The sequence below is a fragment of the Xyrauchen texanus genome, chromosome 10, assembly GCF_025860055.1.
Source record: "Xyrauchen texanus isolate HMW12.3.18 chromosome 10, RBS_HiC_50CHRs, whole genome shotgun sequence".
NCBI classification, from domain to species: domain Eukaryota; kingdom Metazoa; phylum Chordata; class Actinopteri; order Cypriniformes; family Catostomidae; genus Xyrauchen; species Xyrauchen texanus.
The window spans coordinates 34,660,517-34,685,214 of record NC_068285.1 but is presented as its reverse complement, the minus strand read 5'-3'; the positions used below and the strand labels follow the sequence as shown (position 1 = coordinate 34,685,214).

Genomic DNA, 24,698 nt, shown 5'->3' with positions numbered 1-24,698 from the left:
TAATATCGTCTGACTGCACTTGTTTGAATTCCGACGACTTTCACTACAGCCAATGACGTCGCTGGACATCGTTTCCATCTAATATGCAACAATTACTCACTTCTGTCACACACAACAGCTTCCAATAATGTTTACATACTCTCCTGATTGGTTGTTTAAATAAAGAGGTTGGGTAAGCATTTTAATAAGCATTTCCTTAACGCCTCATGTGCAAACTTTGCACTTCCGCATTAGACATCAGGGAATTTGCACGTGATGAAATCGTTCGAGTTTATGCAAACAAAATCATGCAACATCACATGAAATAGCCACCTTGCAAATTATGTATGACTTTTCATGAGATCTGGTTGATTTTATTAACTTTACTATCTAACTCAATCCTCAACCCTAATCCTAACAGTCAGTGAGTACATTTTAACGTTAGAGTGAAAATGGAACCTCCAAATTGCATCCACCATGAATGTGATTACTTTCTGGTATCCATGAGACCAGAACTGATTTCTCAAAGATTGCTCACGTAACGCAGTAACAGCACATGTAAAGGTAAATACATTTTAATTGATTGTCAGTAATTTGGTAGAATGGGGTTGAATTTTTGTTGCCTTGATTACCAGGAACACAAACATCTTCTTGAAAGAAAAATGTCTGATTAACGGCTTCTGTTAGCAGCTGTGGGCATCTTTTCTTTTGGGGTTTTACACTTTGTCATGACATTATGGCTTATAACATGTTTGGCTGTGGCAGAATCAGAGATATATTAAACCAAATCCAAACTGCTCTGGGCTTTGAAAATAGATATATTTGGGTGCACGAATGACAAATGAGGACCTCCTTTAATGAGTCATTATCTCTGCTCTTGTATTATTAACGTACATTAAATATGTAACAGGTCTAAATAGTTTACGAGGGGCTTGTGATGAAAGAATACAGCAGCAGCTATGCAGAAGAACTCATCTGAGACGTTCTGAGACCCAGTCGCCCACAGCTATATTTTCTCCCCCTGACGGAAGGTCGTTTTAGTGGGATCACGATGACTAATCAGAGGTGAGTATTCATCTCCTCTCTGTCTCTCTCTCTCTCTCTCTCTCTCTCTCTCTTGCTCTATTTCACTCCCTTTCTGTCTCTGACCTTGTTTGGAATTCTGTGGTCTTGCGGCACTCTGCTAATCTGGGCATCACTCTGATTAGTTAACTTTACAAAGCAAGGTTTAATTAAAGAACTAAGTGGTTAATGAACTGAACAGGCTGGCAACATTCACCTATACCCATATGACTTTTTTCATTCTTTCATGAAACACAAAATGACATTTACATTAATTCATGTATCAGATGCTTTTATAAACAAGAAAAATTAGATTTAGGCAAAATGCATCTTTTTTTCTCTCCATACAATGAAAGTGAATGGTGACTAAGGCTAACATTCTCATAAATAACATTCATTTTCCTTTTTTGTTCCATTGCAGAAATAAAGTCATATGGGATGAGTAAATGAAAAGAGAATGCAACCACTTTGACGTGATGTCACACTACACTCTGAGCTCCTTTCACATGCATGTGAATGTGGGATAGCAAAACGCAAACAAAGTCTTTCTCTGCGTAGATTCATTGAACTATGATTTGCAAATTCATACATCCAAAAGACATTTGACCAATAGAGGATCTAAGATCACAGGTCGAGTAGATACATTTTAGATTAATGCATTTTTTACAATTAGTTTTTTAAATAATTTGTGATTTTTTATTTATTAAAAACCGAAGTCTTGTGACATCATATCCTGTTGTTGATAGTGATTGTGTTGTCCGGGGTACAGTCATTTTGCATGCTTAAATTCTTATGTGACTGCACTTTTATGATCAGATTGACCTTTGTTAAATCACTGACTGTTCAAAGAGCCAGTGTACAAGAGGAAACTAAATCTGACAATCATTACTTCAGAACCCTCTTTGAGCCTGCAGGAAATGAAAAAGAGTTCAATTTGGAAAGCAACATTGCTGGAGAGAGTTATGAAATGTTAATCTACACCTACAGTATATTGCTTAGGAACTTGTGAGCATGTCGTGCAGTTTCCTGGGAAATGTAACAGCAATAAGTAAAAAAAAGTGTACTGACATTTTACCATAAATTTCATAAAATCACATAAGCAAGGACTCCTACATCACTTTTATTGAAACTTTTAGACAAACATTAAGACAAACAAATTGAATATTCCACAACACAACACAATTTTATGCTCTGAAAACATGTTTTCTTAAGTATGAGAAGAGCTCTCATTCAATGTCTCCACAATGAGGCCATCAAGGTGCACTAAGTGAAATGGAGAGGACGGAGGTAAAGACCTCCAAGAGATGAAGATCAATTAATTAATAGATGTGGAGACTTTGAGGTCTGAAAGAATACGAGGAAAGTGTTAAAGAGAGAGATCAAGGATAGAGGGGGCCTGTTATAGGGGAAAGCTCTGAGACCAGCTGTGTTTGGTGTCCAAACCCCATCCTGAGCCTCAGACAGAGCCAAATTAATGCCTCAGGAGAGCCAGTGTTACAGAAAACCTCAGATAAGGAAATACGAGCATACAGTAATAAAATGAATGAACAAATATAGATGTACACCAAAAAACTTTCAATCTTCCAATTGGCTTGTGTTCAGAAATAATGAGTCCGCAGTGTTTTCCCAGTTGTTTGCAATGGAATATAATATCTCCTGAGTTTTTGGTCGATGAGTCAGTTCCCGCTTCATTTGCCACCAGAGAAGACGTTACTGCGTATCAACAAATGGTTCCTTTTTTTCTTGTCTCCTGTAGGATTATGACGACTGCAAGGGGATTAGCCTAGAGGTACCGAGGGATGAAATGAGGGAGACATTGTAAAGGTGCAGCTGTCGCTATGCAATTTCCCTTTTCCTTGAACAGAAGTGATGCTTATCAGAGAGGATTTGCAGATTAATACATCATGTTTTTAGTCGCTTGAAACACATGCAACTGCCAAAGAGGTCGCTCGGTAGTCAGCGAAAAAAGGCACTTTATAAGGGCAGACAGACAGGAGTTCTCTTAAAGAAATTCAACATAGTTCTTCTGAAGTCAAACATACATAGACTTTCGCAGCATTCGCAGACCATTATCCTTCAGTAATAATGGCGTCGATCTGAGTGAAACTGTACAGTATATTTAACAAGGTAAACTCTTATTGTATCCATCAGGAATTGATTCGATAGTGATACATTTTGTCCCAGGAATCATGCCATATTCATCAGATCCTCTACCTAGGAATCAAGATGTTGACCAGGACATAGGTTAAGTTTACCCTCTAGAGCATCTCGACATATCCCAATGTAATCCCTAAAATTTTTTTGTAAAAGTAGTTATAGAGAACCATCAGATCCTTAATTTGTAAAATGACAGATATTAAAATTGAATGACCTTGTAGAATATAACATTGTTCAGATTATGTATAAAGCTAATAACTGTTAATTACCAAACAATTTACCAAAAAGTTTGAATAAGAGACAGGGTCATTATAACAAGGTCAATATAATAAACTGATGCATTTCAATAAAGGGGGTGGAATTGTGGAATAAGCTTGGATGTGAGTAGTGTAAAACAATTAATTCATTTACAAGATTGTTTAGAAAGAGATGTTCAAAAAGTATGAAATCCTGGATTGTTAATTATTAATGAACTAGAAATGTATTAAAGTACATTATTAGTTGGTGTTATGTGTATATAGATTTAAGTTGTTTAAGTGAAGGTATAGGCCAATATGTGGTAACTGTTGTTGTATTAATGAATTGTTCAGTTGATGCTGTTAGGGTACTGTTAAGTAGTCACCTTGCTCTTTTATTTTGAATTGTTAAAAGGATTGTAAATGTGGATAATTAAATATGATCAAAAGATCGTATCATTTTTAAGGTGAGAAGAGAAGGTATAATAAGTATTGGCCTTTCCCTTTATTGGCTAAATGTTATGATAATGTTTTGTTGTATGGACAATCTGAGTTGTGTATGAGAATGTATGCTTCTCTTTTAATTATATTGTTATTTGCTATTATTTCCCTAATCTTTATTATAATTAAATTACTGCATTGAATCTTGGTAAGATTTTGCAAAGGCTGAATTACCTACAACAGTAGCCTACAAACAACCTCTTAATAGCTATTTTGCTTTTGATAAATATTACTCAACAGCCTACACATTTTAGAGGCAAAGCAAGTTATTACACTCTGAAGAAAGATAAATAAACTAGAGGTCGACGATAACTAAGGTGGGGAAACGGCCAATAGCTTTCAAATCTAGAATATGAATTAAAAACCTTCCCCTCAATGTAAAATGCTGAACTTTAGTAAGTATTTCTTTCCAAGAAGATGAAAAAAATTTAACCCACACTGGCACCTTCTTCAAAGCCTTTGCCATCTGAAAAGAATGAAACTCAAATCTCAAGTCTCAAGTTTGTATTATATATCCATGTGCCATTGCATTAAATTATTTTTGTCAGAATGGAGAAAAGTTTGGAAAACTTTATAGTAAAAAACTATAGAATGTGAAACTATAAAACTGTTCCTGTGTACGTGCATTCCTGCAATGTACTGTGCTCACGCTTGATCTTCTGAAGCAAAAGCAAAAACTCACATAAACTCACACAAAAACAAAAGCATTTTCACATAAGGTTGCCATTAACATGACATTTATTTATTACTGATGATTAATTTATTAATCTACTTAGCAACAAAACCTCTTTGGAACACTCATGTTTATAACTTGACTGGAACAAACTGGATGCCCCGACACCCAGGGAAAAAAGTCTACAGATCTGCACAAATTTATAAGTTTTATTTTATTTGATTCAAAATGGCAAATTAAAAGGAAAGGTAAGCAGTTTACATTCTTGACTTTGAAACATTGTTCTAACCATTTGAACAGTTAATGTTAGCATCCCCTCCCCCTTGTCTGCAATGCAGTTCTCCAGTATATATTAGTTATTACCAAATCAATATCAAACCACCTTTGGCTTTACATTACTGATTTATTGTACCATGACTATATGCAATAGTAACATTTGACTCTATAAATACCGTGGCTTTTTTCTATCGATGTTTTAAATCTGCTTCAAAAGCATCTGTCTTTCTGCATAGCCTAGTCACTTTGCACAACAAACTCCACGGGAGTCAGTCACTGCGTCCAAATATCCATACTTCTCTTCTATATAGTATGCCAAAAACAGTATGCCAATGGAGTAGTATGTCCGAATCCACAGTATTCCTGAAGTGGTAAGTGAGAAATACCCAGATGACCTACAATTTCTGGAGAGATTCTGAAGTGTGGGTCGACTGGACACTTAACAGTCCCATAATCCCTCGGGAGCTGAGGCAACGTCACATTCAAAACACTGGATTTCAAAGAACGGTAGACTCACAGTGAGTCAGATGCTCTTCTCAACTGTAAGTGCTACATATATCAAGATAATTGTTCCCTGTGCTTACATGGTGGTTGTTTAACAAAACTAGAGCAGATAATTTTGGCTGTTGTTGGTCTTACGTCATATATGCGGGTCACGGGTCAATACCCACATCTCCTGATGAAGTATGTCCGAAATCTATTCATTCTACTTGCATGCATACCAAAAAGAACATACTCTTTTGGTGGCAGATATGTGCGTCCTTCATCAAACACAGTACATACTGTGACAGTACGTGGTTTCGGATGCAGCAAGTGATTGTTTTTATTTAAGCTCTAGAGAGCACCGTTACAATTTGTCCTAACCAGACAGGTCGCCATAAGTTTCCAGCGACAAACAATCTGTCTGCCCACATCAGGCATGACACGACACTGCAATATTAATACACTTAATGAAGATAACTGACAATAAAATGTAGAAAAATGAGTAATTACAGACGAAGCACATTGTTTATTGAATGCAACTCATTTTCTCACATAAGCTCTGTAATGCTTTCTACGGCAAGCCCCGAGGGGATAAATACACAATCACACACATACACAGGGCAAAGTTACATTATGAATCGCATCCTTATTCAGTCTTTTACGATTATGGTCATGTGGTACTCCTGTTGTTATTTCACCAATCGCCACATGACAGGGAAGCGGAGAGAAAGTCAGAATGAGTGTGTCTCCCCACTGCCATTCTGAACCGGTGTGTGTGTGACAGATCTCCAGCTGAAGAGAATGAGAACTCTAGCACAACATTCAGTAGGTGTGTGACACCTTGGCCAAAATAAAGTTGTTGTGAACCCACTAGAGAGATGCCAGCTTTAATATACTGCGATAAGAATACTTTTAGACCCATTTGTTGATTGCGCTGCCTGGCACAACGTCACACAAATAGAAACCATTCCAAAAATAGAAAGCGCTGTCGCTCATTGTGTGGTGTGGCTGGTTAGGACAAAAACTCTGATTAACATAGAAAAGATACATTTTATTGCATCGCAGCATGACGTCTGGTTAGGACAAGGTGCTATACAGTAGAACCAAGGAGTTTAGACTATAGAACCCTCCAGCACCAACCACGGAGAAATTAAACCAAAAATAACTATCATAATGAATCAGTGTTGATTTTTAAAATAGCCGATAGTTGAAAAATGCAACAATCGGCACAGATTAATCGGTAAATCCGATATATACTGTTGGTCGCCCTCTAAAATAGACATTGTTTTCTTTGGAACAACGTGCTTTAATGAATCATGGTACAATAAGCCCAAGAATGAAGATTTCCAGCATTAAAGAATAAAATAGGGTCCATTTTGGTTTCATTAAGACTTTAAAAAGTCAAGAATCATTGTAACACATACTTCTCAATTATTATTATTTATTTTTTTTACGTAAAGTCTATAGATGCTACGCCCCAGCCAGCCAGCAAGAAAAGTGATTGAATGTCTTTTGAGGCATTGTTTCATGGCCTCTTCCCATCACTTTCTTTCTTTCATCAGTTCTTCATTGTCACTCAGATAAATCAATGAACAATGATTGCCTCTGTGTTCACTGCTGATGTCTTTTATATTCCAACCACATCAGACTGTGAGTGTGCCTTTTAAGAGCCACCAAATGTGATGAGAACTCTGGGAAGCGAGATGTGCTGGACTCAGGGACATTGGCAGTGGATTAATTCCGCCACAGTGCGCCACACACACACACACACACACACACACACACACACACACACACACACACACACACACACACACACACACACACACACACAAAGACATAACGCTTAAAAGGATCCCAGGAGGGAAAATGATTTTTTTTCCCTAGGCTTGGACATTGTGCTGGCAACTGTCAGAAATTGTACGAGAAAAGAAGAGATGACTCAATTTGAGTCTCTTACAGACTTTATTCACCCCATTGACCCTTTGCACAGCACACTCATTCAAAATTGAGACATAGAAATGCCAGAAGGAACAGAGAGATGAAAGTAGTTGTGATATTTCTAAATGTAAATGAGCGTGAAAGCTTAAGAAACATATACAACCTGTACATCATAATGGAGATGGCAAACCTGTTAAAAAACAGCACTTATGGTCACCAGAATATGTTGTGTTTTGCATGTTGGTCCCCAGCGAGGGATGATGGTGTGCTGTAGGGCTGTCAAATTAAAATTCGAATTTCGAATATTCGTTGAATTAAAAACAAAAATGCACATTTGAATGCAAAAACCGTGCATTCGAATTTTAGGTGAGACATGATGATGCATGAGACATGATGATGACATAGCTGATGTGTTAACGTAATACATTATGCTGTCTGTTGAAGCGCGTTTTCTCATATTACTGATGCTCTTCCACTTATATGCACTTTTGCTTGCGTGCACATTTAGAAAATTATATTTGATCTATGAACGATTCTTTAAAACATTATGCACTTCAAACAAAGTCATGTAATTTCATTTCAATAAAAAATGTGATGCTTGATTTGGATTATATTTGCTCATTGCGCTCACTTTTGCCCTCTTGTGGGCTTAGGAGACAATACAGTACTTTATTCCTCTATCATAAAGTTATGTCTTTAGAATTCGAATATAATTTGAATATTACTATTATTTAAGTAAGAAATTCGAATTTTGTTTTTCAGCCATTTTGACAGCCCTAGTGTGCTGATCCCTGGCGTTGGATGCATGCTGGTGAACTAGTTAAACCAGAATGGGATGCTGGTTGACCTGCATCTGCTGTGCTTTGCATGCTGGTGTACTGGTTAACCAACATGGAATGCTGGTGTGCTGGTTGACCCGCACTATGGGGTTATTAAACAAAGTTTGGGGATGAGCTTGCCAATCAAATCTGTCAGTTAACTGTAGAATACACAGCCATGAGGAGGGCATGCTGGCATGCTGGATGATCAGCATATGTTGTTTTACATGCTGGTGTACTGGTTGACCATCAATAGATGCTGTTGTCCCCACCATTCTTCTTAACTAACAAGACTTAAGCAGCAAGACTTCCTTGGTCCACAAGCATCACAAAAAGTTAATGCTTGTTGACCAGCCTCACCAGCAAACAACTTCCAGTGAAAAGTATGGTTTAACAGGGTTCATTGTTGTGTTAAGGAGGAAGCTGGGACTGGGTTGAACAGTACACATAGACATTTTCAGTCATAAACAATAACCCACTGCTTCACACTGACATGTACTCACGCACACACTGCCACATGTCTCTCTCTCTCTCTCTCTCTGGCGTTCCCGGCTCCTCCTTATCTCTCTCTCCTGCTGATTGGGTCAACTCTTGACTATTGCAACAGGCGTGCACCTTCATGGCCCGGCCACTCCCTCCTCCTCATCATATATGGCTACATTTGTCCTCCAGCTAGACCAGCATCAAACCAATGCTGGTCTGAACTGGTCTTGTTAATAGGGTAATTAAACTTAAGACTGACCTTCTTTTCTGTCAACCACTGAGGCATCTCTATGAGTTCCTTGCCTGAACATCTGTCTCTGCTGTAGGTTTGCCACCTATTCCATCGTTTTCCATCCTTGCTTTTACCCTTTCTCTCTTAATTCTCTTTGACAGCTAAATTAAACGGGGGCCAACACAGAGGCAGAAGCTGTGTTCAATCTATATAGTAACACATAATAGATCAAATGCAATGAAGTAGCTGTCAGTTAAACAAACAGAGTTCTAAATGGAAGTTTGGGAGGAGCTTGTTCATCTAATTCTGTCAATCACAACACATAATAAATGATAATGGGATAAATGGAAGCTTACCTCACTGCTTTAACAATTTTTGTGGCATTGTTCCACCACCCTAATGCTCCTTTTCTTTATATTATTTTTTTAAACATGAATTAATTTTCTATTAATAACATCAAGGAAGGAACAGAGCCTATCAACAAGGAATGGTAATCAGAGCTCATTTGACTTTTTTTATATTGTTAATATCCTAAAGTAAGGCAGGAACTGATTTTTTTTTTATTAATTATTTACAATAAGATAAGGAATGTATACTAATAAAGTAAACAGGGTATCACTCTCAAGAATTATATAAACATCTGATTTCATGATAAGCTTATCAATTGTTTATAGATATTTTCAATGATAGAATATTTAGCAACTAATATGGGTAAAAAGAAAAACAATTAATTAAATTAAAAAGTCTAAGAAGAAATGTCTTAAATGTGTTAAATTATGAAGGTGAATCAGGATTCACACATGCAAACACAGACCAACATAAAACACACATCCGATTGAGCGCCACTGAACTGAATGGAGAGGGTCCTTTAAGTGCCCTGTAAGGACACTAGCCTTTGCACAACAATGTTCCTGCCCTTTTATGGTGGACAAAAGTGGCATGTTACAAGTGTGTAAACCCTGGAATGGTACCACTGGTGAATAATCGGTTGTCCTGGTAATGGACCAGAAAGCTTTTATAACCCCTGTGGCATAAAATTCTGCAAATGAAAACCGTTTAGAAGCTATGACAGAGATGGATTTTTTCTTTGGTTTCTTTTTGTGCTATTGTTTTACAATGTGACATCAATTCACCTTAAAGGAAAAGTTCACCCAAAATGAACATTTTCACACCCTCATGACATCCCAGATGTGTTTGACTTTCTTTCTTCAGCAGAATACAAACAAATATTTTTAAAAGAAAATGTCATCTCTGTAGGTCCAAACAATACAAGTGAATGGTGATCTGACTTTTGTAGCTCCAAAAATCACATAAAGGAAACATAGAAGTAATCCATATGACTCCAGTGTTTAAATCCATGTCTTCAGAAGCAATATCATAGTTGTGGGTGAGAAACAGATAAAAATGTATGTCCTTATTTTACCCCAAATCTCCCTTTTACTTTTACATCTGAAAGTCACATGTGGTGCCTGTTTAGTTTCACTTGGAGATTTAGAGTAAAAAAGGAATTAAATATTGTTCTGTTTCTCACCCACACCTGTTATATTGCTTATGAAGATACGACTAAACACTGAGTCATTTGGATTACTTTTATGTTTCCTTTATGTGATTTTTGGAGCTACAAATGTCTAATCATCATTCACTTGCATTGTAAGGACCTACAAAGCTGAGATATTCTTTCCAAAAACGATATTCTTCCTTTCTATTCTGCAGAGTCATATACATCCTGGATGGCATGGGGTGAGTAAAAGATAAGAGAATTTTCATTTTTGGGTGAACTATCCCTTTAAGGCTACTCAGCACTGGACAGCGCTGATTTGATTTAGTGATTTATATTCAGGCGTTAGGCTTGAGCCATTTAAATTTAAGCTTGCCTTTTCAGTGGATGAAATACGGTTATGCTTGCAACTATTTGAATCACTTATTTGACAAAAAAAAGCAGAGATATAAAAATAGCATAATATACATATATGCCTGAACTCGATATTACAAAACTGACATTCCAACATACTGACATTCACTGCATCTGATCAAGAAAAAGTTTTCTGGGCGACAGCAAGCATCTAACAAATAATTGAGTTCAGTCATGACATCAGTAAATGTAGTACCAGTGATTGTGATCCTTCTGTTCACATCCCATTTGACTCTACAAAAGTTTTATGGATTTTTTCACTCCCGAAGCTTTTTATACCACTTTCTCTTGACTGCAGTTCAATTACAGGTGAGTCATAAAATTCTCCACTGACTCATGTGCATAACTACCAATAGTGGGCATAAATAATGCAGCTGTTTGGAGATATGCGAGCTAAAGGTCAACCATGCTTATCTGGAGTCACAGGGGCACATCCAAAACTGACATCATCATCATCATCATCTGCCAAAGAAGCTTTTGTGAGTAAAAGAGACGACATAAAGGACATTCTTTAATTATACATGAATGGATCAGGGGAAAAGTATATTCTCTTTATTTTCCCCCGTCTCTGTCAATCCTGCAGAAAAATAAAGCTTGCTGGTTCGATGGTCTTAGAAGTTTTAAGCTAGTCTTCCAGCCCAAGCTGATCTTCAGCTGGCCAGCTTGGCTGCTGGTCTCCATTTGAAAACTGCCTAAACCCCCTCTAAAACCAGCAAGCAGACCAACCTGACAGAGTAAGAAAACCAGCAAAACTGCTTAGGATGGTTTAAAATAAATATCAGCAGGGAGTGCCAAACAAAACTGTGATCTCTTCCTGTCTGGCCCTAACTGTATTGTTCTCACACCCAATATGAGTGCACAACACTCAACACACAAATAGAGTGGCACAGTGGCAGATGGTTGAGGGTAGTAATTTAAGCTAACTGGAGTAGGCACAGGGCTGCTAGCTCCCATGTGGGGTTTGGGGCAAAGACAAACATATCAATAAGCAACTGCAGGACTGTAGCTGTGCTCTTGATCTGAGATGTTAACTTTCTAATCTTCTCAAAGGATGCAAAATCATAATCATCTTTACAACAATTTTTGGTAAATTAACCTTGATTGTGCACAAACACACCAAAAGGATACAATAAGATATCAATCCATTTAAATGTAGAGCATATGTAGACTTTTGCAAAGCCTTCTGAAGATTTTCTTCTGAGAAACAGACTCCAGTTATCTCACATATGCCTCTTTTCAGAAGAGATCTCAACAATGTCACAAACTCAGATTTCCAACATTAGAGGTGGACCGATATGGGTTTTTCAATGGCCGATGGCTGGTATAAATGCACATAAACGTAGTACAATTTAACAACAGCAAATCAGATTTACAACTTCTAAACTAATCAAAAACAAACACATATTTTATGCAATATTTACTTGAATTTGCATAAACTTAAAAGGAAAAAACCCTTGAAAAGAGAAAGTGTTGACTATCCATTGGCAAATCCATTGGTAGATTTTGGAACATACACAAGAGATAGTTAATCGGCTAAGCAATCACGATTATCGGCCAATGCTGATAATCACAAAAAGGGCCAAATATCGATCAATTAATTTTCCTGGCTGATATACCGGCCAATCACCAGCCAAGATACCAAGTTTCAATATGAAATCAAACATTTCTTATCAAGTTCTTCTTCAAAAAACAACTTAATTGTATAGCTCTATACACTTAGGCCCTGATTTACTAAAGGTTTGCGTGTATAAAAACATGCAAACTTGATAGCACACTAAAAATGGTCCGAGCTGATCTACTAACATTGTCTTTTTAGGATTGCTTCTTTTTATTTTTGCATGTGCCTCCAAATGCACATAATAAAGTGTTGATGCAAGCCTGAAAGTCATTTCAGAAATGAAAACTATAAGAGCAAATGAATAAGAATGAAAGGCGGGTATTAATCTGATTTGCACTGTGCATCATACTGTCATTGTGGAAAAAAGGAGACTTTGAGATCAGATAATACATAGAACACTTATTGAAGACGCACATTAATGTGAAATTGAATTATTTCTCATGAAAAAAACTGTTTAATTTGATTCTTTTTTAACTCCATATGATAACTGATAACATACTGATGATCATAAGCCTACTAAATAAATATGCCCAAATTATGTCGTAATTTAATATTTGAAACATTGTTTTTAACTGCCGAAATATTGCAAAATATTTTAAATGCTAGTTCTTTCCATTCCACGAAGCAGGCTGCTACGCACCTGTACAGTGAACAGGTTTCGTCATGATCCCGTGAAACAAGCAGGGAGCGCAAGTTCTGTACCACGCAGCTTCCTGTGTCTCTCTCATGCGCAGCTAACTTTACCACGGTCAACGTAATTGTGGTTTGAAATTCAGATTTAATTTGAGTATACATCAGTGGTGTGATGGCTTAACGTGTATATAATATACTATATATATTTTTCAACTACTCTTAAGGCCTTTTCACACCAAATGTGACACGATAATGAGGGGCGAATCGTTGGCGAATGGCCCTTTCCTATAGAAAGTGAAGCAAATGACTGCCATTAGAGCATTCATGCCTTTAAAACAGGTAGCGCTAATGGACAAGCAATTTTACCCTAGTGCGGTAGATCAGCACAACTTTGAGATGGTCTGCCATCTGCCCATGATGGTCAATAAGAAGAAGAGGTACTTGACAAGCAGATCAAAAAAAGAAAACTGACTTCTCAAACTATTTCAGTTCACCTGCTGGATGAGTTGACTGGCAGTATTATCACGTGTACACAGTCTGAGGGGTGATTACAAAAAATGTTGTGTGAAAAATCATATTAACGGTTAAAACATGTTATCATTTGAAATAAGAGTGATTATTTGCCATTGCCCCGCATGTATGTTAAGTCCATTTTTTTATTCACTGTTTAATGCACACATATAACATCAATTTTAACAACTGATTGTATCTTATTGCATGTGTATACAAATTTGCTCAAAACATGTTACTAATTAAACGTGACTGCGTTTAAAGGAATAGTTCACCCAAAAATTTAAATTCTTTCATTATTCACTTACCCTGATTCCATCCCAGATGTGTCTGACTGTCTTTCTTCAGCTGAACACAAATAAATAATAAATACATTTTTAGAAGAAGATAGAGCTCTGTCAGGTCCTTATTATGCAAGTAAATGGGTGCCAGCACTTTGAAGGTCCAAAAGTCACACTTAGGTAGCATAAAAGTAATCCACACGACTCATGACTCCGATCAATGAATGTCTTCTGAAGCAAATCAATACATTTGTGTAAAAAAAAAAAAGATAGATAATTACAACTTAATTAGCAATAAAAAAACACTACAAAAAATGCAAAATGGATATTGGAGAAGTGGCCTGAAGGATATAGTACAAGCAATGGTGTTTTGGCCTGGGCCTTACGGCATTGTTCACACTCTCAACTTTCAATAAATAACAAGGCAAAAAGTCAAAAAATGAAATAAATAAATAAATAAAACATAGATGAATACAAACACTTATATGTTGCTATTATACTATTATACTAGTTAACTATATGTTACCAAACAAAATGCAATGTTACTAAAAAAACAAAAAGAAAAAAAAAAAACAATAAAGAAACATTAGAACAAAGTTGATACTTATATGAAACATAGCTGAGAACTCCCATCTCCTGAGGTATGAAAGGGCAACCCCTGAGCAATTCAATTTTACTCTGGGATAAACAACTAGCCTTGTTTACCTGCTCTAAACGAGTCCCAAATGCATTGTGTAAAATTAGCCCCTATGTTGTTTCTATAGTGATGTTTTCCCATTCCAGTGCAGAGGAAACATAGATTCACCTCTCTCAGCAGAAGAGGGCAACTGACTGAAGGTCACAGCATCTGCTTTCTACATCTCAAAATGTTGTAGGCACTAAGTACTGTAATTTGTACCTGCTAATGCAACACACTGTTCCACGCATGGCTGGAAATACAAAGAAGCATAATGCTATTGTACAGTATATTTTAAGGAACCTAACAGTCCTCTAGAGTTCCACTACATTATCAAATTAAATGTCCTAATTCTTCCTCAGAAACCAGCTGTATTATGTTCTGTACTAGAGATAATTAGGCTTTTTGTGATAGGGAAAAATAAGGGGTTATTAGGAGAATCTCACTGAAAAAGGTCACATTTCATCCCAAAATCCCAATAAAGAAATATAGGAAATTATATTTGACATTATTTCCATGACAATTAGGCACATTCTCCATCCTTATGTTGGACTTTTTAATTGATTCTCACTAAACCTTTCAGGAAATGTCCTAGGAATATTTAACAACAAATTAATAAAAAAAATATGCAATAATATTTTGCATAATGAAAAATAAATCCTTAAGAAATGTGACATTTGGCCCTATTCTAAAAGCGCTAAGCACAGCGCTACACCATATGTCATATGTGGGCATGGCCATGAAGTTTTGATATTTTTGTGCAAGCATGCGTTATAATTCTAGGTGAAAGTAGGTTGACAAAATTGAGTGCAAAAACAGCTAATGGGTTGGGTCAAGTGCAATTTAATTCTTAGGTTCTTTTCCGGTTATTGCACATTTATCATACTATAATATGTCATGACTCATGCCTGTTAACTGATTAATAACCAGTTAATACTGGTGGTTACTCGGTTAAAAGAATTGCCTTAATTCATACCTGTGGATGGAAACCCACCACAGCAGTATCTGTACAATTACTTCTCAATATTTCTCAGTGATAATAAACAACTGTGATTGGTCCATCCTGACCAGCTCTGAGAAATTATGATATGAAGGAACCTTAAGCAATAAAATATTTATTGAATATGAAAAAAGTTTCATAAGTCTGACCTACAGCTTACACAATTTATGCAAACACACAAGAATAATCTTACCAACCAAACAAATTATTATAAAACCAACACCATGTGGTTTTTGGTTATAAAGCAAGGACGTTTTTAAGGTTCAGCCTCACTTGTTACGCTACAAAAACACTATCAACACATTATTTCAGTAAGAATGCATTATTCATCTCTGTTGAGAGGAACCAAACAATTGGCCCTTCGCTAAGCTCCGCCTCCCTTGGTTACAGTTGCTTGCTCTGAAAAGCGCTGCATAACTCCCCATAGGAATGAATGGGATATTGCCATGAACAACGTGGTTTTAGGCAAAATATTCTCATAAATGGAATGGATAATATTTCATGTAGGCTGGTATGAAGAGTGACATTGTACTGCATATTTATCTTAAGTTTTCTGTTAAAGAAATTGTTAAATTACACAGTAATTTGATTAAAAACTGTGCTGACTATGAATCAGAATCAAGGCAAATGATAATTACAGTCACTTGAAAAGAGAAAAACTTCATTTAATAGTGATTATACATCTAACAACATTAGCTTAAGTGAACAGAACTGCTTATAATGTCTCAGAACACACTCAATTTGATGCTGTGAACTGTTTATTACTATCGCTTTAATGACTTAAATCGATACATAAATGAATTAATGTTCAGTTATTAGCTTTAATTTACCTTGGAGTAAATGTATGTGTCATTGCAGATGTTATATGTTCAGTTAGGAATGAGGGCTGACACAGTTTAATCCATGCATACTCTTCTCCGGATTTATTTAAAGATTATTTTAAAAGGAAAGAAAAACACTGTGGGTATCCTCTCAACAATGTGTTTTACATTTATTTAGTTATTTTGATAAAATCCCACTTAAAAGTACTCAAACACACATTACTTCCATAGGCTGTCATTGGAAAATAGCAAACGCATGTCAGAGTAATGGCGGCATGGCAACAGGTGCTAAGACAGGATTGGTCAGAAGTGCTTTTATGGAGGGGCTTAGCGAAGGGTCAATTATTAAACTCCTATTCCAGATGCTAGAATAATACAATTTGTGCTAAATCAGTATTTAGCATTCAGAATGGCATGCCACACAGGTGCACAGTATTGTGTTCATTTTATTGCGCTGCATTTGATTTAAGTGGCTTGAAAGGCTGTATGTGAATTGTGCCTTCTAAAGGACAATACTTATATAATAGGATTATGAAATGAAGTGACCAGTCTGGGCAGATAAAGTAGCGTTCTGCAATGCCTTTAGCATTGAGGTGCATTACACTGGTAAATAAAATTGGTTAGCATCAAATGCGTTGTTTAATGTGAATCAACAAACATGGATGGAATTCTAAATCTGTGCAAAATGCAAATCGATTGTAAACAAAAAGGTTGAAATATCATCTCGCAAGTTCAATATAAAATCAATTTGTGTTAAAATCAATAGGCTGGAAACAGACATGCAGTCAGATCCCAAAGGATGTGCTGTACCATACTATATATAGGTTGAATGCACAGTAGGTGTCATTCTCTGCCAACACAATGTTTGGCATGGAATTGTCAGTCATACGTCTTAAAATCAGCCTTAGCATGGTTTGAATCTCATGGTCTGCCTTATCTATATACTGTAACATGTTGGGTTGAGAGCATTGAACAATTTGTTTCTAACACGCCGGGGAGGCATCAGATAACTCCAGCTGCTAAATGTATCTGACAGCATCCCCCCGTAACGGCACTCTTTTTGCCTCTCATTCTCATTCAGAACAGGAAGAAGAGCAAAAAACAGAAAGAAAACAAGCCAGAGCTTTGTGTTTAACATGATGAACATGACCAATATGAACAGGATCATATCAGAGGAGGAAACAAACAAAAAGTCCTCACTAGGTTGCCCATACAGGCATTCCTTTGTTTTTCCATGTCAAGCTGCCAGGAGGCCATTAAATGGGTCCTGCCAAAAAGCTGACAACTGTCTGTAGCATTTTCAGCTCAGCCATTTTAAATCTGCCATCCATATCCATGAAAACCAGAGCACGTGAAATGGGTAATCAGTCAGCCGGCCAGGTGTGTGAGTGTAGGAGTGCCCAATTCTGCACAGCTCTTGTCTGGGCCAGGTTGACCCAATGAACTTCCATGCTGCAAGAACATTAATGTCTGCAGGAACGGTACTACCACCTCCATAGGTAATAATCTCAGCCATTTTAAAAATGAATGTGGCAGAGTGCTGAGTTTATGGCCTAATTTGAGTTATTGCAACAAATACCACCTGTATTGTTAGAAATCAGCACAGAATTGCACAGAAAGTTACGCAGATTTCATGCAGACAGACTGATCACAATGTGAATTCAGCATCACAAGGTTGAAAGAAGTGGCGGAGCTAGGGGTTTGGAGGTACCCCATTGTCCACCCCTCTCGCAATTGCTGTTTTAGTAAATGTTTTGGTAATTTATTGGCAGAATTTAGTTCTTTAGAGGTGAAATCATCTCTGTACAAATGTACAAACTTAACATGTGCGCGCACACCAAGGCCGCCAAACCTCTCTGTCATTGTATCCACTCAAACCCCGCCCCCACAGTCCGACGATATAAAATAAATTTCTGTGCCACTACAGACTGATTGCTTGCCCCTGCCTGGCCACCCTTTTGAAAAACTCCTGGCTCCGCCCCTGGTTGAAAGTTCTGCTGCCGGAATCGGTTAGCACTTACCAAAATTCTACTGCCCCCAGTGGCTAAAACTAGAAGTGTTGCTGAGGTGAAATGTCCACACATTGGCACAAAAGTGAGATGTATTTTTAGCTGTACATGATGCAATTCAGTCAAGAGGAATGGATTTGTTATTAATCCTACAACCTAACACAAACCCTAAGCATAAACCTAACCGTCAGTGGAGTAAACATTTTATTTCAGTCAGTCAGTAATTCAGCAGAATAGGGTCAATTTCAGAATACATGAGGCAGCATGACGATTTCCAGTGTGATCATGTTGCCACAAAATTGGAATTAGGAACACCCATCATTTAAAACTTTCTACACATCCTTTGCTCCATGCATTTGGGTTAATGTAATAATGCTCTCGGCCAGGGCCATATCCACAATATACATTAGGGGAGACATGTCCCCCTCAGTAATAAGATATGGCCAGATATCTTTTTTTTTTCATTTGATTTTATTCCAGTTTCTCCCTAATTTGGAATGTCCAATTCTGCGCTTTAAGTCCTCGTGGTGGGCCCCCCCTAATTGATATATTCTCGTTTCTGTTCTGCTGCAGAAAATTATGCACTGCTGTTTAATTGTCATTAGGTTGTTGTAGGGATTACATAATGGTTAAAAAGTAAAAAAGTTTTGTCCTGCTCAGTAGTTTAACACTGCTCGTCAATGTCACTTGACATATCCAAACAAATCAAAGAGGGCGGGACTCACTATTTATAGAAGCTAAGCAGGAACCTCCTAGTGGATAATTCCAGTGCCATGCATTAGCATGGTCAGTAGTTCAGATTAAGAATGTAAGCACCATGTAAGATGTAAGTATCTAGCTAAACATGCAACATTTGCCCACTATTTTATGATTGACCTTTTTTGTTTCAATAGTCAAATTTAAGTTGTTGTTTGCCAATTTTAATGGAAAACATATAACGCACATTAAATGATTTGCAATGTATATTGTAATTGTCAAAGTAAAAAACATGAATGGAGCAGTTTTCAGTCTATTAGGCTTACAACAAAGAGTGAATGTGTGCATATTGTCAATGAATGTGGTAATCTGGCTAGCTTTTGAAGTTGTATTTTAGAAAATTTGTTTGGCAGTGTCTTAGAAAATGATCCATAATCTCAGTAGAAGAGTTATCACCCTCAGATTTAAACTAAAACCTGTGGCTTTGACTTCATTCTTTTTACTTTGAAGCAAGTATTTTGTCAAAATTTTTAATGAACATTATATTTACTAATGATTTACATGAAATTTGAGTTTTTCTAACTACTTGCTTTATGACTTTAATACATTCTGATGTTTGGACAACAATCTCGTAACGTGTCTTCAGTCAAATTAGACCAGCGTTCATGAATTCCAACCATTTTTATTTTGTGTACAGTATTGTTAGGTATGTGCTCACTGCTCAAAAATGGAGCCACCAGTTAAAAAAGTGGTTCACCTAGAAATAGAAAAATCTCACATTAATGCACCTTATTTTATTCCAACCCATCTGTCGTTATTTTTTTTGACTCTGCTATCTATAAAAGGGGACAAATATGAAAATTCAGCGCAAACAAACACAAAGAAGAGGTGCAAAATGAGAAGAGGTAGAGTGGGTAAAGGAAAAGAAAAAAGGGGAAGGTTTTCTCAACTCTTTCAGGGGTGCACTGCATTGAAAGTGTGTTGAAAACAGATGTAAAAAGGTCTTTATTGTGTATTACTATTTTTATGATAATGTGTTATGTTGTTATGTGTTATTATTTATAGTAGAATTCTGTGTCTATAGCTGAAAATGTTATGAATTCAATAGAGAACACATCTATTGTTTTGATGTTAGTATTTAGTTTTAATAAATGCATTATCAGGAAAGAATATGTTGCTTCATTATGCAGTGAAATTGTATTGTTTTGCAAAACTGAGTGTCTGTTTCGTCCACTGTTTGAATTGTATAGAGAGCACTGATTACACTGTGTAACAAATTATTCTTTGTTTTTTTGGTTGCTGGGTAGTAAGTAGGGATGCACCGACTCCACTTTTTCTCTTTCGATCCGATATCAGAAATCTCAGTATCGGCCAATACCAGTGTTGTTGTTTTTTGCATAATCAATTTAGAATATCTTTACATTATTGTGTACATAATTGGGTTTACTCTTTAATATGTAAAGAAAGGCAAACCTCAAACTGCACATTATTTCAATATAAATGTATAGCTTTTTAAGAAACACTTTATTATTAACTAGTGTACTGGGTAATGTAGCAGCAAAATTAACAGTAATTCCAGTCTTCAAGTCTTCAGTAGAAAAGAAGCAGTTTTCTTTTTTGCTAAATGTTTTCAAATTGCATCTGGACATTAAAGGATTCAGATCTATGTTTTGTTAATTTAGCTGTAAGATATCAGCTCACTTTTGCACCTTTAACTTTTAAACCCTCATGCTTTTATTTTGACATTCTGAACTCTCCAGGAAGTCCTGTAAGTGTGTCTGTTTAGGCAAGTTCACAGTAGTTTAATTCACTTCTTATTCAAATTCTGGTAAAATGCACATCCAGTGCCGTTCTAAATGCATATTATAAGCGAACTGAACTATTGAGCATCAACATCTGAGATGTTGTTCGTGAGATGTTGTTCTCAAATATTGCGCACTGCGTGAAGGTTAAAAATAGCCGCGAGAGTGTGTGTGTGTAAGTTTAGAAAATGGCTGCTATTTCCCACAAACTTTGCTTTTGTGAACAGGACAGTGATATTTTGAAATGTACCAATTTTCCAGAACATTCCAGATAGATTCAGTGCTGAGTAAACTTGGAGTAACTTCTAGAACGTCCTAGAACTTTCCAGTATTATAAAACGTATATAAATACAGGGCCTTAAGCCCACCAGTTCAGTTTAGTTCCAGCTGCCTAAGTGGATACATATCTGCATTTTTCTGAAATAGCATCAAGAGGCTTGGAAGAATCTCTTACACATTAGTCATGGGTGAAATACATGTATTTTTGCATGATGGTACAGAGGGGAAAAGAGAGCCATGAAGTTCGCTATCCCAAGAATTTTGCGGGAACCCACTGACCACTCAAGCACCTGCTACTTCTGCATGGTGGACCCTTCCAAATGTCGGATTGGCAAGAATGCACCTGCTATCATGTATCCGGACCTTCCTTTGTCCATCGCCCCCGTGACACACTGCCATGAGCTCCCCGTACCCAATCCTCCGCAGAGAGAGCAGCCGTCTTTAGAGCAGCAAGTCAGAGAGCGAGGAAGACGTTGTAGATCCAGATGACAATTTCAGAGATGGAGCTGAGGAGAGAAACCCATACTACCCCAACCAAAAAGACCTCAACGACTTGATTAGAGATCTATGTCTCACCGAGTCCAGTGCCAAGCTTTTGATGTCTAGGCTCAAGCAGTGGAACTTGGTGGATGAAAGTGTGCAATTCGCAGATCAGAGGAAGTGTCACCAACATTTTCCCAGCTTCTTCACCCGTCAAGATGGGCTCTGCTTCTGCCACAGTGTGACCAGTCTGTTCAAGGCAATCGAAATCGCCTGTAACCAGAATGAGTAGCGCCTCCACATTGACAGCTCATCCAGGAAACTCAAAGCTGTGCTGCTCCATAATGGTAACAAGTACCTGTCTCTTCCCCTGGCTCATTTGGTGCACCTCAAAGAGGAATACAACAGCATCAAGACCTTGCTGGACGCCTTGAAGTATGATGAGTACATTTGGGGGCAGATTTGTGAAAGTAATTTACATTGTAATCGTAAATCTTGAAAAACGAATCACCATCTTTTGTGGTCATTTTTGTATTACTTTAGTATAAATACATGTTCATTTAGATGTTGTTTTTTTCTGACTTTATCTGAACGAAAAGACACAAATTTGCCCGTTTTCTCATTGGAAATAGGTACATTTCAAAATATCAGGACAGGTCACAGAAGCAAAGTTTGAGGGGAATAATAGCCATTTTCTATACTTTTGAGGCATGAGCAATTAGGAAATAACACTTAGTGTTATACATAATACATAGTGTTATGGTTTGGAGAAATGTATAAAATCGATTGAGAAAAACTGTAACATGATCAATTAGAGGGACTCGCAGATCATTTGAGTCTTCTTTACTTTAATCTTTCACCCAGATGTCCTCTTTCTGCTTACCATCATTACACCATCTCCATTTGGTCTTTCCTGAAGTTTTTCAATGTACACACCTGAAAGAGTTGAGAAAACTTTCCCCTTTTCTCATCACTTCTTCCTCAGATTTTCTCATTCTTTACCCACTCAACCTCTTCTGCTTTTTCATCATTGTTTGATTGCTCTGAATTTTTATATTTGACCCTTTTTATAGATAGCAGAGTCATGATAGTTGTGTAAAAGATGTAGTAAATAGCATTTTATTTGCTGTGTGCATTACTAACCCAGCAGATATCAATATGAAGGCATGTGAACTTGACATGTGCCTTTGAGAGTATGACTTTAATTTAGTTGTTTGTGTTAACTGTTTTAAAAGCATGAATTTTAGATTAGAGAATTTTGTAAATAGTGTTTAGAGAAAATGAGGAAAATCAAGAAAAAATGCACAATCTGTTTAGGACAATTACAAGTGTTCAGGTGGCTGTGTTAATTGTTTTGAGAGCAGTGACCTGAGTTTGGAGGTATGTGTAAAATCAATCAAGAACGATTTATTAACCGAATGAATATACAACAATTCAGACCCACACGTACCATGTGAAAAGTGACCTGTGAGAATGGTGAAATCAAACTACGGTTCAGACCAAGCAACTGAACCAAGTGTAAAAAAAGCCTTACAGGACACAGCTAATACCCTAAATGGCAGGATGCAAACAGACATTGCCATGGTGCCAACACACCGATGTCCTCACAACTCACTGCTGCTCATTTTTCAGTTCAGTGATGAACACTGGGCGATCAGTGACCAATGAACAATTAAATGTTGGTTAATATGCATGTTGTAATATGAATGTGAGATCAAGGGTTAATGAGGAAACACAAGCGCATATTTGTAGAGAATATAGCGAAACACACATGGGCTATGTTTCAGAATCAGATAGGTGGATCTTTGGGCATCATATGTGCATTCAGGGGCACCTATGTTGCCTAAAACGGCTGCATGCTATGCCTATAAATGCTGTCTAGAAACGCAGCGGGCCATGATGTCCCGCTCATACATGCGTGGCACAGCGCAGACACAACAGTGACTCACAACCACGCAATCCATGAACTTTTCTGGCACCAAACCTAAACAGACCTTAATGCCTCGTCATAATGTCAATACCACGAGTTAATAAATTCAACAGACATAGACAAAAGTATACAAACCACAGGCGAAGTTGACACACTCGTTTGAGCATAGAGAACAAAACAACAATCACAAGACAAGACCTTAAGAGACTTATTGGTAGAAAATTGTGTTGAAATTAATATTCCGTTCAGTTTAATATCTCAGCTTCTTTGGCATCTATATGAGTGCACGACATGTTACTACATAAGTAAGAATTAAACAACATGACAAATGAATTAAATCTGTTTTACTTCCTAGAATATTATTATAACTTGTTTATTTGTTTTAAGTTTTTAGGTGCACAACAATTATAAACAAACGCATCTTTAGCTATAGAAACTAAGAAAACGTTCCTTTTCCAAGTTTGTGGGTTAATTTATCAATCATCATTAACTGAAAAATAACTAAAATATAAAATGTTATGTTACATTCAGCGAACATTGAAGCAGGAATGTACAGTCAAGTATATAACTATTTCAATACAGACAAAATATATTACTCACCCAAATATCGTGAGGAAAGTATCCGGTCTTGTATTTATCGCTCAGAGTGACTCGTACTCTTGCGGTTGGAGGAATAAACTGTACTTCAACAGAGAAACGCCACCTATTTGTTTCTGCGCTGTGATGAGGAGGATGAATGGAGCGGTTCTGTTTCCCTTGCCAACACATTTGCATAAGGACCGCCCAATGCCCTCTCTGATTGGCCAACATTGGAGATTAAAGCGGCTGTTCAAAAATTATTCGTTTTTAATTCGGTGGTCTGAAATGTCAGTCAAAAAAAAAAAAAAAAACAGCTCGTTGCCGCATACCTTACAACGTAGCGCTTTTTGCACCTTCCTGCGGATTTGACTGTGTGTCAACAGAGGAAATGTTAATGTTTATATTTACTCGAGCTAGTGCTTTTTAATAATTTGCTTATAGACTGGCAACGGAACAACGATCATATCACCAAATTACGTATTAATAAACGTAGACTATACGTGTGAAAAGAATATGGTACATGAAAAATAAAAATGTTCATTATACAACAACAAAGAAATTCTATCTATCTATCTATCTATCTATCTATCTATCTATCTATCTATCTATCTATCTATCTATCTATCTATCT

At 36.9% G+C, this 24,698-nt stretch overlaps 1 protein-coding gene across 1 annotated transcript in view; it reads right to left on the bottom strand.

Moving 5' to 3' along the window:
- Positions 1-24,197, bottom strand: part of LOC127650556 (visinin-like protein 1) — a 31,191-nt gene extending 6,994 nt beyond the window's left edge. Inside the window, exon 1 of the mRNA XM_052136045.1 lies at positions 24,089-24,197. The gene's annotated coding sequence lies outside the window, so the exon portion shown is untranslated. The remainder of the gene's footprint in view (positions 1-24,088) is intronic.
- Between the last annotated feature and the right edge of the window lie 501 nt (positions 24,198-24,698).